At 33.0% G+C, this 15,508-nt stretch overlaps 1 long non-coding RNA gene across 1 annotated transcript; it reads right to left on the bottom strand.

Moving 5' to 3' along the window:
• Nucleotides 1-6,260: 6,260 nt before the first annotated feature.
• Nucleotides 6,261-7,823, bottom strand: LOC122197982 (uncharacterized). The gene is made up of 3 exons (XR_006191904.1): nucleotides 7,690-7,823; nucleotides 7,076-7,112; nucleotides 6,261-6,651 (listed from the first exon to the last, which is right to left on the bottom strand). It is a non-coding gene; the product is annotated as an uncharacterized LOC122197982 (long non-coding RNA).
• Between the last annotated feature and the right edge of the window lie 7,685 nt (nucleotides 7,824-15,508).

The following is a 15,508-nucleotide window of genomic DNA, read 5'->3' as shown; positions in this document are numbered from 1 at the left end:
TTGTTCCTGTCATTGTGACACGGATTTTAGTATGAATGCAGGCACGTATACTCAATCAAATATTTTATTATTTAAATGTATAAACTCTTGGTCAGAGTATTTTTAATCCCATTGTATTTATAGTTAGTATATATCTTTTATGGGTTGATATACTTAATTCACTATAAACAATGCTCTGATACCAATCTGACACACCCCAAAACCAAGAACGGCGGAAACGTTCTGGGGCGGAGGACGTCATGTAAAGTATCACAACAATGCAAAGTAGTAAACAAGCAACAACATCATCCATTGCATTAATAATATAATTTTAATTACAAGTGTGTTCTTTCATAATATATAACAATAAAATGAATAATCAGAATATAAGACGAATTTGGACTGCTCCGTCTTCTCAAAACCTGGTTGTCATACCTGTCTATTTGTGACCTGAGAATACAAGTTATTTTGAAAGCGAGTATCAGCCAAAAAGCTGGTGAATTCATAAGTATTAATGTGTCTTTGATTTGTAAAATTGTAAAGTAAAGATTTGTAAATGTTTGAAGAAAAGTTTGTCTAAGTAAGAAAGTGTTTGAAAAACAGTTGTAAACATTTGAAAAACCCTAGAAATCCCTATCATTCCTATTAATATAAAAGCAGTCTTCTACCAACACTTGACTGTTTTGAAAGTAAACATCACTGTAAATGTGATGGTTTTTCCTTGTCTAACTATTAGTATAAAACTATAGTATACCTCATCGTTTATGTGTATGAGTCACAATATAAAGGTAATAAGGAAAATAGTTTATCAATATCAAATATATCCTACCTCGTTGTTCATGTGAACGTGTCACAATGTAAAGGAAGAAAATAATATAATAACTAAAAAGTATCCTTTTGCATTAGGATGATCACGTCGTGGAAACTCGCCGAAAAGTATAACCTTGGACGCCTGTCGATGTTCCTTTTCCCTACTGTAGCTAACAGCTTTGGGTGTGGAATGGTAAATCCTGAAACATCTATAACAGATTCTAGGTAAAAGTATCTACTAAACATATTAATGTAAGTGTGTTCATGTAAGTGTATCTATGTCAACATACTTATGTAAGCGTATCCATGTAAGCGTATCTATGTAAACGTATCTATGTAAATGTACTCATGTAAGCGTATCTATGTCAACGTACTTATGTAAGCGTATCCATGTAAGTGTATCTATGTAAACGTATCTATGTAAATGTACTCATGTAAGTGTATCTTATGTAAACGTATCTATGTAAGCGTATTCATATAACATGTAATGTATTAGTATAGACTCATGAATGAACTGACTCTTGTGTGATTCCTTATACTAGGAATGGTAAGTAGTATCTCCTAACTGTACCTATAATAGTTACTAATAATGTACGTGTATAACCTGAAGTATGCCTTTGCTACCCAAAGGTACTGAACTGACTGAGGAAAACTTTTATGTCTACATATGTTTACATGATATATATAACTAATATTTAGACGACATTCGGACGGATAACCGATACCCCATAGCCACATCACAACGAGGAAAAGGAAATAGAGTGAGTTAGCCTTCCTAAGTCCTTTAAACATTACTAATATAACTATACATATATGGGAATTTATTTGATAATATAAAATCATAAAAGAAGTTTTGTAAAACCTTTGAAAAAGATTAATATCTAAGAATAGATCGACTTGATGTTAGTTTATAAAACGGTTTGAAAGTATTTCTGTGATAAAACAGTTTAAGTATAAAGAAACCTTTGTTTGAAACACAATTGTAAAAGAGTTTGAAATGAAACATACAGTGTATAATAAATAGTTTAGTAAAGAGTTTTAAACATATAAAACATTTATGAAAATCATTTGAAGAAATCCGTTTGGTAAAACAGTTAACGTATAGTAAATCCATTTGCATGTTAGTTATTAATCACATGTGATTGATATAATAACTAGCATGATTCAACTTGTATTCCCCCCCCCCCCCCACCCATAAAGCATTTAAAAGCATTTAGAAACATTTAAAAGGTTAATTCAAGGGGTATGAACTCACCTGCAGCGAGTGGATCGGATGGAAGTATCGGACAAGTGTTTGGTGTCAAGTGAAGACTTAGACACACATAATGATCCTAATAACATATGAAGACATATGTATATAAACAATTAGTGATTATAACACTAAGTAAACATGTATAAACATCCTAATGTGAGGATAACACTTTGGTAAAAGTGTTAGGAGGCTATCGGGTTGCAACAAAGGAGTGCAAGGCCTCATACGGGAGTTTATGGTCCAATGACCATGTTTGTTGGAGTTTATGGCCCAGGAGAGTTTACTCCTAGATGTAAACTCTCAATTGGTCACCAAAAGGGGCTTAAAACTCTAAGGGCTTAAGTGGTTAAGTGCTCCAAAGCTTAAACAAGTGTTTGGGTAGGTTTAAGGTCCAAAAATGACCTTAACTTGAGTTTATGGTCTAGGGACCACTTCCCCATGAGTTTACGGCCGTAAACTCATGGTAGGAAGTACCATTTCGTGAATTGAGGTCCTTAGGTCAATGGTGTAAGGTTCTAGGCTACTATCCAAGGCTTAAAAAGGTGTTTAGGGCATTAAAACACACTTTGGGGGAGTTTACGGTTTTGGGAGATTCCCAAACCGTAAACCCATATTCAAGGGGGTTTTATGGTGCTTTTCATGTGCTAAAACCATCAAGGAAGGGTTCCATACTAGGTTCTAAGCAATAGGAAGGAGTTAGGAACACTTTGGCACCCAAATTAGGGTTTACGGTCCAAGAAGATCTTGGGCCGTAAACTCCTTTTTCTTGTGATTCTTGAGTGACTTCATTGATATCTAAACTTCTATTAAGCTTTAAAACACTCTAGGGTAGAAGTACTTACAATTTGGGATGAAAGATTGAAGATCCTTGGGAGAGAATCGGGTTTTTCTCTAGTTGAAAATGGAACAAATGAATAAAAATGGCTAAGGGCCATATATATATATATATATATATATATATATATATATATATATATATATATATATATATATATATATATATATATATATATATATATATATATATATATATACTCCATGGAGTTTACAACCACAAACTCCATGTTTGGGCCGTGAACTCCAATTTCTTGGAGTTTTGGTACTTCTATGTTGTACAATATGCCATGGATTATACATCCTATGATTATCACTTGAAGGATTAAGGCTTAGAATTGCTCAAACGGACACCAAACATGCTAAAAGGTAGCAGAAATGAGTTTGACTCTCCATGAAGTGTTTGACTGTACAGTATAAAAAATTTCGGGTTGTCACATGATTAGAGACATCTCTCAACTACACAACATTCAGAACTTTAAGTGAGGGTATGTGTCCTTTTTGGGAAGGAAGAAAGGAAAGGATCACAAATGGGGATCATACTTAACGGCGTGTTGAATGTTGAATAAGTTAACTTCGTTTATAAATTTGAACACAATTGGGTCTGAATGTGTTGTTGCATCTGCGTGTTGTTCACAGGTCATCAGGATGCATCTACATTTTCTAAATTACGGTTTGCATTGTCTCAATACTCCTGAGTTTTTCTTAAAATGATTCGCTTCAAAGACAATTTTTTTTGTTTAAATTTGCGCATTTATTTTATTTCTTCCCCATGCATAAATTTAGGGGGATAAATCAAAAATACAAAAAAAATTTTAAAAATCAAAAAAAATATACAAAAATTTTCAAAAATATGTCTTCTTTCGTAAGTGTTTTTGGGAAGTGATATGAAGTTTAGTGTTAAAGGGCAATCTAAAATTCGTGTAATGCACTGAAGCTGAATTGCTTAGACTCTGTGTTCAATGTGTTGGTAGGCACGAAGGATTCAAAATGAAAGAACTAGACATTGTTGACAATGAAAGGACTTGACAGTGTTAACTCATCTGGACTTAGATAGTTACATTTGGACTGAACATACGACACTTGGATAGATTGAGCAGTGAAATAAAAGACATAGCCTGCAAATTTACATTAAAATTAATTATCTAGAGTCGTGGCTCAAAATTTCTTTGATGTACGGACTTATGTCCTTAATTCTGGTGCTGATAGGATGACTGGAGGGTTCTGATAAAGTAGGTCAGTGTGAAATAGTTTTTCTTTCTTATCCTCTATGCCAGCCATATGTTGTCCCCTTTCCATGATTGGAAGAAATTCGACCTGGGATACAGAAAATGTACCTTTCTATCTCTTTATCCCTCTATCTATGTTACTCATATGTTATCCCTCTGCGTGATTGGAAGTGATCCGACCTAGGATACAACATATGCATCTTTATATCCATCTTTTGTCTCAAATAATTGAGCACTCACCTAAAGTAAAGAGTTCTTTGGAATTCCTTGATTACTAGGGTATGTTGTGAAGTAGGGAACACATTCTAGTGCGCTTAAATTTGAATTGGTCTATGACTAAAGGTTGACTATAGATCTCGCTACTGAATTTAAGTGGACAACAATATCATTGGTCGTCATCAGCTAAATGGTCTATTTAGGAATATAATTGCAATGTCTTGTCACTTATAATATGTCCAACTTGCAAATATCTGTTATGTTTAAGTGGGCCACAATATTGGTGTTAAAATGTGTTTGTTTTATTTTATTTTATTATTGTTTTTGTTAAGTTAGTTAATATTTTTCTTCTATGCACAAATTTAGGGGGAGAATTAAAACAAAACAAAAATCATAAAATTCAAAAATACAAAAATATTTTTACTGTTTTTGAGCGTATTTTAAATTTTGTTTTTATTCTTAGTTATTTTATTATGTGCGAAGTTTAGTTTTACTTTTATTTTTTATCTCAAAAATTCATTTTTTTTAAAACGCAAATTTAAAAGAAGAAGATACTCAAGGAAACTGTATCAGAAGAAGAGACTCAAGGAGATTGTATCGGGATTTTCTGAGCAAGGACAAGAAATTTGGAAAGGAATTGACAGTTATTACACTTCACACTACTTTCACAAGGAATTAAAGGCTTGCAACTGTACAAACTGTCAGTTAGGCTGTATCTATCTAAGAACTGTTGTATTTAAGGAATTAGAAGTTTGAAACTATACAAATTGTCAAAACTGGTCTTGTCACTTGTCTTTACCCAAGAACTGTCATACTTAAGGAATTGAAAGTCTGAAACTGTACAGATTGTCAAATTGATCTTGTTAGGTCTTGACAATCTCTTTGTCATGAAAAAATGCTGAGACTCAAATGTATTCTCGGATACATTCTTCGCAGGAAATGAATCAATAGTTTAGGCACCAGGGCGATGCACCTCGCAAGGAATGATTATCGTTGAACGTCTCGCCAAGGGCCAAGTTAACTTGTTAACTTGAAAAACTGTATTGAGATCTTTGATCGAGGATATGCAAGGGCTAACATCAAAAATAGCCATGAGTAGTTCTCCGATACTCAACAAATCACAGTGCGTTCCTCCGTGTTCACATAGATACTGCGAGTAGTCTCCTTCTGAGCCAAGGTTGGGTCCTTGAACAACTGTGGTGAGAAGGGTCTTTATGATTCTTTGATCTACAGGGATTTTTTTTGTCATGGTTACTTTCAAGACGCATCCATGCACTACAAGAAAATTTCGATTTAACTACGGAAAAATTCCGTAGCAAAAAGATGTAATTCCGTAGCTAAACCTAAATAACTACGGAAGTTGCTATGGAATTTGCCAATAAGATTCCATAGTAAGATTTCTTGTAGCAAAATGTTTAACTACGAAATTATAATTCCGTAGCAATTTTGCTATAGCCGTTGCTATGACGTCTACCCGTAGCATTTCAACTACAAAACACTTCCATCACAATTCTGTAACAATGAATTCTGTAGCAAATTCCGTATCTATTTTGTTCCGTAGCAAATTTCGTAGCCATTTGGTCCATAGCAAATTTCGTAGCTAATTGTTCCGTAGCAAATTCCGTAGTCATTTGATCCATAGCAAATTCCGTAGCCAATTGTTCCATAGCAAATTCCGTAACCATTCATTCTGTAACATATTCCGTAGCCATTCGTTCTGTAACAAACTTTGTAACAACTTTTTTGTAGTCAATTCCATAACAATCATTGCATACCATTTTTTTTTATAAAATTCGTTTATTTAATTTGACTTATTATATTAATTTACAAAAATAGAATTAATATAAAACCAAAACTAACAAAGTATTTCTATAGAAACTAAAAGAAATATCCAATACATCAAAATATACGTATTTCAAAATCAAAAGTCGCTACAAATTTAACGTAAAACATTATTTGATACACAACATTATATCATTGATTAATAAAAGTTTTGACATGTTCACTCAATGTGTTAATGGCATTCATTGCTTGTGCAAGTTGTTGTTCAAACTTTGCTTGAACATCCACATTTTTCTGCTGAAACTCCACATTTTTTTTCTGAGCATCCGCATATTTTTGCTGAACATCCTCATATTTTCGTTGATTATCCTCATATTGTGTTATTTATTTTAACATCCTACTTTTTACTTTTAAAAATACAAAAACTAAAGAAAATAACAACTTACAATGTCATAGTAAGTATAAAAAATTAAACACAAAGCTTAAACTTGATAGTTTTGTTATCACCTGGATTGAATTTGATTGGATTGGATTTGATTGGATTGGAACCTAGAACAAAGAAAAAGTTGAAAGAGTTCATGCCTTTAATTAATATTGCATACATAGTCTCTTTCAAAAAAAAATTTGCATATACAAAGACTATTTGAGTATGATAAATGACCGTTTTACCCTTCACCAACTTAGCACATTATAACATAGTTCAAAGGAATGTTAGGAAGGGAAAAAGGGGTGTCTAGATAGTATACACATTAGCACATTATAGCATTTAAAATGAGGCCATTACTCAAATCATTTTAAACAAGAGTGTTAATACACAAACAAGATATAGGCCCAAAAATTCAAAATTATCTATAAAATATTTTGAATTTTGTATAAAATAAAGTTAGAAAAACAAATTAAAAACTAGAACCCTCATGGAATGATTTCTATGGTATAAAAGTGTATGCATGTTTGTTTGTTGGCAAAGAAATACCTTTCATGTAGTACTCCCAATCAATAGGTCCTGGCTCCTGCATTGTCCAACAAGAAAAATCATTAATTGATATATTATGAATGCTGATTATAAAGATATTTCATATAATTGAGATGCCAATAGTAGAATTTCAAGTCTCTGGATTAGTTGACAACAGAAGAATAGCAGAAACAAGCAGAGAAGAGTCAGGTAATCTTAAACCTAGAAAATTCTCATTCCAATTGCATCTACATGTTGTATGGAAATTTAAATGCTTTTGACAATCAAATTCAAAGAAACTGCGAGTTCCAAAATTACGATCAATTCAAATGAAAGTTCTCGATGTAAAACCATCATCAAGTACAGATCACATGGCATGATATCAACATCAAACCTAATCTGAATGTTATCAACGAAAATGCAGATCCGTATCGTTTAACATTTGACATCGATAGATTCAATATAGATAACACACAAAAGAAAAATACCAAAGGAGAGATAAAAACTAAGGTACAAAAGCATCAGGATTGATAGAGTTAACAGAAATTAACTCGCCTCGGATTCAATCAATATCCTTCAAGTCATTGGATGATAGAAAGAGAAAATGGAACAAAAAGAAGAGAGAAGAATGTTACCTAATAGGGATGAAGACGATCGAGGAGCTCCGATTGATCGATAATGGCGTAAGTGATAGAGGAATGCGATCGGCGACAAATTTGATCTGATTTGGGAAAGAAGACTTATTTTGGTCAAAATTTGCTCATTTTCCCTTAATAAGATTTGCCCTTAATAAAACTGATGATATTGATTGGTACGTCGATTTTTTTTATATTATATATAAAATTTTAATGTTGTTTTAATGCGTATGATGCGGTTCTATTAAACATTCCTCTATCATCTTAATATTGTTTTGAGAAAGAAAATAAAACATTAAAAATACATATTAAACATTTTTCATATATTGCAATTCGGTTTACATTGTTTTGGTTTTAAGAAATTTTCCTAGAAATTCACAAATAGTTTTCACTACTTATGCATCTTCTCATTGTTTTATTCTCGTTAGCTTTTTCTTTTATCTATTAAACATTTTTTAGTGAAATGTACCGTTGGTATTCCTTCGTAAATAGATTATATATATTTAATAAAAAGTGCAAAATATTTACCACTAGTATAATAATTAAATTAAATGGCTCCTCATGAAGTGAATTGTCAAAAAATATTAACTTCTTGCTAGCTTCCGCATTTTTATTTATAATATTTTTTTTGTTTAAAAAATAGCTTTTGGGTGATGTTTTGCATAAACTGTACATTATGTTTTATTAATTATGTGTCGAATTGAGAAAAATGAAAAGAATCGTGTCAATTTGCAACATCTACTGAAACTTTTGGACCACAATAGTAAATGGATAATAAAGCAATAGAAATCCAAACCCTTGTTTGTTTTGTTATCCAGAATGCTCGTGAATTTGTTATCCTGCTGCCTATCTCGCACATATACACGTTTTTCTCCTTTCATACTATAAAATTAAACTAACAAAAAAAGTTGTGCCTACTTTAAGATAATAACAAAATGTTATTTTATTCATCTAATTTTATATCCTTTCTTTCAACTAATTTTATATCCTTCTTCATCAACTTGAAACCTGCTCGAGGAAAAAAAACAAAAAAAAATATATCAAAAATAATATTTTATTTTTGTTGGTGAGTTTTCAAAGATAATTGTGAACTTTTAATATATTTTTTTTCAATAATCTTATATATTTTGCTACGGAAACATATGTCGTAACTACTTGAATACGGAATTTTCCGTAGCCAAATACCAATGGATTTTAATTTCGTAGCTATTTTGCAAATTCACCTTTTTGTAACTAGTTCCATAATAAATTAGCTACAAAATTTTATTTTGTAGCAATTTTTCCTAGCAAAATAGCTACGGATCCCAATTCCATAGCTAACTAGCTACGTATTTTTTTTCGTAGCCAATTAGCTACATAAATGGATTTTGTAACAAGTTTCATAGAGAACTAGCTACAACCAATAAAATTTGTAGCATTATTTGTGGTAAACTAGTTATGAATTTTAATTCCGTAGCAACTATTCAAGATTTAGCTACGGAATGAAGTTCCGTAACCATTTCCGTAGCAAATTAGTTACAAACAACCATTTTGTAACATATTGCGTAGTACAATAACTATAAATTTAGATTCCGTAACAACTTTACGTAGCTATTTAAGATTTAGCTACATAATGCAATTTCGTAACCATTTATGTAGCAAAATAGCTACGGCAAGTCGTTTCGTAGCATATTCCGTAGTAAAATAGCAACGGATTTTGATTCCATAGTAACTTTCCGTAGCTATTTATGATTTTTCTTGTAGTGATGATCGAAGAAGAATATTTATTCAAAGGAACTAGAAGTGAAGATTAGTTTTCAACATTCAATCTTTCAACCCCAGAAGCAAGGTGAAGCTATACTTGAAGTTATGTGACAGATTGCATTGAAGCCCCCTCAATCAATATGTTGCTATCTATGAACTTGCTGAAGTGATCCAGAAGAATTGGTCTCTCTGTAATTATTTTGTTTGAAGTATTTCAAAGCTGAAAGTGCTGATTTTCAAGAACCTTTACAAGAAGCCTCTATACCCATTGTGCGTTCAAAGTCAATTTTGAAGAAAAGTCCAATTGTTCAAGATGAAGTCATTCATGTAGAAATTCATATGCTCATCTTGAAGTTGTGAAGAAATCGAAGGCAAGAGCTGAAACTCAAGATCAAAGAGAAGATTGAAGAGAAACTAAAGCTATAAATCATGGGGGACATTGCGAGGTCATAAATTATGGTTTATGCTTTGCTTTTCATAAGCTATTAGAGTTCCCGGTCTATGACTGAAAACACCATGTTTTGGTCTTGTTTGGACCGAAATCACATGTGATTTCGGTTAGGCTTAATGTTGTCTTGTTTGGGTTTTGGGTTAGGCCTTTTTTATTAGTTCTAGGTATATATATAGTGTTATTTTAGCCTTGTAAAAAGAAAATGACGTTTTTGTGTGACTCCATAACCTAAGGATGTGTTCTAGAGAGAAATGGAGAGAAAACCAAGTGTAATTTGAATCTTATGTACTAGACTATCATCAATATAGTGTGCATTGAAGATTCATCTGGTGTTCTCATTCCATATTAGATCATGCATCATTCACTAGATTGGGATTACGCACCATCATAGTAAATAGGGATGTCAACGGGGGCAAACGGGACGGGGAGTGTATCTCCCGCCCCCGCCCCCGAAATTTCCCCGTTCCCCCGCCCCCGCCCCCAGAATGTTCAGCCTTCCTACCCCCGCCCCCGCCCCCGATTGATTTTGGGCTACTTTTTTTTTTGCTAAAAGAAGTTGTTATTTAGGTTAAAAGAAGCTATTTTTTAGATAACAAATAATTATTTATAGCAGAATTTTAGATGTTAAAAATAAAAAAAATAAAAAAAGTTATGACATTTTTAAAAATTATGCTAACAACTTAAAAACATGTTTTTGATGAATTTTGGAAGCTCAAAATCATGTTATTGTTTATTATATTTATATAATTAATATATGTAAATATATGTATAATTTATTAACGGGGTCCCCATGGGGATTTCGGGACGGGATTGCCTACCCCCGCCCCCGCCCCCGAAATTAAAACGGGGGTTAACCTTGCCCCCACCCCCGTCCCCGGTCCCGATTTTTAAAACAAATCCCCCAAATGGGATGAGGCCCCCACTGGAACGGGGTCCCACGGGACTTTTTGACATCCCTAATAGTAAATCCAATTGATACATAGCAATTTGGGGTTTTACACCCACATAGTGGTCTGAATCATTAAATGTCTTCCATATTCATTTTGCAACAATATAAATAGTCACCTACAAATTACAAAAAATGTACCCAATCAATTACAAAAGAAATAACAACATGCTTTCCAAGGTTTTCAATTTCAAAAGATACAAAAAGTAGGATGTTATAATGAGGAAAGGACTTATACAAATTCAAATGTTTTTTACAATTGGACTTGATACAAAAAGAACAAACCTAAGTATAACAACCAACTTTCAACTTGAGTATCAACAGAAAAATACACATAACATGCGAGTATCAAAATCAAGTTTAAAGAAAAGCAAGTTTGACATCAAACAATCAACTTAGTTATAGGTTTAGCTCGATGAAGTTCTAAAAATCTATTATACACCTACCGAACCCCACCATATATTTGTCTTATGGAACTCCCAAAAGAACAGGATCCTATACCATCTTAGACTCCAGTTGTCCAAATCACATTGCCATGTTAAGGAAATATTTTGAGACCACAATGTGATTCAACTTAATGAAGACAACCCAAAGGAATTTTAAGAATAAGGGACTGTCAAAATACTGAAATTAGAGTCCTTTTGAGATTTTTTAAATTAATTTATTTAAGTCAAAATGTGTAGAGATTTTATATCTCTATATAAATGTATTTCGTACTCTACATGAACTTTTTTCCTCTAGTTGACATTTACGTATCAAAATATAATGAATCAATCACTATAGAAAGAATTTTTACAAGGCTAAATCAATAAATTAGGTAAAGTAGAATTACTTTTCTGTTTTTTTTTTTTTTGCCTAAAATAAAATATTCAACAGGAAGAATTCATAAAGCTATATACATATATATATATATATATATATATATATATATATATATATATATATTGTTGGGTTCTGAGCATTCTAACACTTCCTAAGTGTACATGCAACCCTAAATACCTTGGATCTATGTTTTCTCTATTATACATGCAAATAAGAACATCCAAGGTATTATCCTAATCTAGCATACAAAAACTATGAATGTAACAAGATAGAATACATACCTCTTGATGTAGCTTGATGTCTTCAAGCTTTAAGAGCTTAGCCCCAATAGTGTGGAAGCCTCAAGTGGAATCACAAATTCCCAAGACACCTTGGAATACTTTAGAGAATATGATTACTTGGTTCTCTCTAGTGAAATTGGCTAGCCCTTCTTTAGTGTATCCACACTAGTGCCAATTTCACCAACCAAAGACATCGTTATATAGTATGGAGGATTAGGGTTAAACCCTAATACCCATGACCTTTCATTTCCTAGGATCCATGGGTTAAACACTCCATGGACTATCCATGAAAGCTTAGCCCAACCTAAATGAACTTGGCCCATTCCATATATATAAGAGTCCATATTTAATTAGTTCCTTTTGATCACTTAATTAATTATAAATTAATTCTTGATCAATACTAATTAAATAATATGATTCCATATTAATATATTAGAACTTATAATATATTAATATTAATCATAAACATACTATTCTCAAAAGATTATCCATATGAATTGTGTCGGTGAAGTGCAACCCAAATGGACCATGCCGGGTCGGGTCAAGTACATACCAAATATAGTTATGGACTTAGACATTAATCCAACAGTCTCCCACTTGGATAAGTCTAAAACTATTATTGCGTATGACTTCAAACCTAACTGGCAATCGTAGCTCTTAAAGCCGCTGTCGAACTCTGACCTTGTCGGTGAACTCTGACCTTTGTCAATGACTTGTCCATTAGATAATGGATCATATATTCCTCCATTCTAGATATCATATGGACTGAGACATGGATTATAATCATTCTCTCTGTCCATTAGTTGTTTCCCGATTTGCGATTTATGACGACTGACTAATTGAACAAATCAAATCAGTCCTGGCCCGGCCGAGCACTTCCATTTGTCATCATCAAATCATCGAGGGGCCCACAGATATCGCTTTTATCCCGAAGGTAAAAGGAACGGATAAACTTCGACTCATATGGCTTGTTCTACTACTTGTTGAATCATACACAAAGGCACGTTTTATAACACCAAGTTACCGTATGCGTTTTCGGGCAATCAATGTACTATCAACTCATAGTAACAACTCATATGTCTAGGTTTGAAGAATATAAGATATTATCGTCTCATGATCACTCGTGATAAAATCCATGAAGTGATTCCAATGAGCGCGGGTTGAATCCAATACTCAGAACTTATGAGCACTCATGAGTGTTGTAGCCCTTTGTCCAACACCTTAGACCTCTACAAGCCAACCCATGACAGTCTTAATTCATATCTACTTCCAACATATGACCGACTGTGGATGATTTGAATAACTTAGTCATTCCGGAAGAATAACCCAGTTTATTCGGGAAGTCAAAACATGCAAAATGAAACACAATAATAATTGAATCCAATATGGTATCAACTCTTTGAACATAAATAAAACACCTTTTATTTATCACCATATGATTACACGTTATTCATTGTATACTGTTTCAGCTATCAACTTTATTCTTGAATTTAAAACAATAGTTGTCCCATGCTCCAAGCATGTACACTATGTTTTCTTAAACACTAGTCATGCCATACACCAAGTATGCATACTATGTTTGTCTATGATCTTTACTTTGTGAACTAGATCAATTGAACATAACTTCAATGATTCTCTTTTCACACTCCCAAATCCTTACCGCAAATGCAAGAATTCCAAATTCATGCCATTTACTAAAATCTGTTAGATTCTAAACTTATATGCATTGATCCTCTTGTAACGATTATGCACAAACTCACAAAGACTTGGCAACAATCATTACAGAGTATTCCAAAGGAGATCAACTCCTTGTAAATATCCTTCTTGCATTAAGTTTCCTTAATCTTACACAGATTGAAATTTCTAACTTTGAAACATTTCCAGATTCCATTTTGACTATCACTTCTGAAAAAGAGTTGCCTCCTTACAGATTATGTCAATATGGTCTTTCCAGAATTATCACTATACTTCCAATTGTCCTTGAGTAACCAATCTTTGGTAAACCTTGGATTGTCCTCGACAATTGTTTAATCCTTTTAGTCATATCCAGTTCTAAACCTTTTCCCTTCTTAATGCCCCAGGAATTTGGAAAATTTTAGAACGGATGAATATAGCACATGTAATCAATCCTATATCCGAAGCATATGGGACACGATTCATGATGTCTCACATAAAGACTAAACCAGTCTTTTGCTATACTATTACCATTTCAATTTGCCAAGTTCTCATAATTCAGATTATGAAAAGGGATGTCGTAATCATAATCGAATTTAGAACGCAAATAATGGACTCATATACAGAACTTCCTTGTGTTGAGCCATTCCAACGTGAAATTCATATATATTTCCTTAACTAAATGATTAAAACCTCACGATCTAAACTTGTAGATTTGAGATGAAGTATAATTTCCTCTCCCTTAATTATAGCAAAACAACTTTTCCCAATTGAAACCTTTTGTTTTCTATAATTAACATTGCTAACTTGCAATATTTATCATAATTATCATGCTCCCACTAACATGATGATTATTAGCATAACACTTATGCTCCCACTAGCTTTGACATGTTCTCAGAAATCACCTGGACTTCTAAAAATCAATACTTCATTGACTTTCTTACCAAAGTTCAGATTTCTGATGCTAGATTGTTTTGATAAAACTTTATCAAAATCATACACCTTCCCTTAGATAGCACACTTGTGTGTCTAAACAATTATGAAGAGGTATGCCGTAATCATAATGGTTAGACCTTTTTGCCACTTCTCACAAGTCCAGGTTAGTGTGCCGGTAAACCACACACGCTCCACTAACGACTTTGAGAATGCAAATATCACAATTGCTATCTAGCTAAAATCTACTTAGTGAAAGTGTTTCCTCACCATCATTTTCATGAATCGGAGAGAAACCTTATGACACTTAGATTTAATGGTGTATGTGTTCTTATCCATGTGAATTGTCAAAATCATAGTCACAAGACAAGGGTAATGACAAACCCAAACTCATATGGACTGAACTCAATCTTAATTTCTTGCCACCTGGCAGCTCAAGGGCCTACCATTGCTTCCAAGTTGTTGTGCAACAAATTGAGAACTCTAAGAACTCATATGCAAAGCCAACTTTAACTGGAATGGGCACAGAATATGTCAACACGATAGGTTATGAACCTCAAGTTGTGTGCTAGTGAAGAACTTCAGGTTCCATTCTTGATTAGTTCTTGAGACTTTCAAGACCTTTCAGACTCCCACTGTCCTCTTGACATATAAGACTCCCTTGTCAAACATCCAAGAGATAGTGCGGATTCTAATCAAGACAAACACTTCACACAATTGGCCTAAGTTGGTCTTTGTTTTATCCAAAACATCACAACTTACCAATTTCAAATGTACTAGAGTAGAAAACTTTTACTCTTACATTTGACAAGTGTTTTAAACCTTCTTTTGAGACATGTCACTCAAGTTACAATCTTGGAGTATGACTCTAAGACTTGTATTGGAACGAAGTATGACTCATCTTCTTGATTTAACCATTTCAACAATTCAAGATCCCTCTTCTTAGTCATAAGAATGCACTAAGATTTC

This window comes from Lactuca sativa, chromosome 1 (assembly GCF_002870075.4).
Source record: "Lactuca sativa cultivar Salinas chromosome 1, Lsat_Salinas_v11, whole genome shotgun sequence".
NCBI lineage: Eukaryota > Viridiplantae > Streptophyta > Magnoliopsida > Asterales > Asteraceae > Lactuca > Lactuca sativa.
Note: the sequence above shows the minus strand (reverse complement) of the source record. Positions and strands in the feature narration are given on the sequence as shown.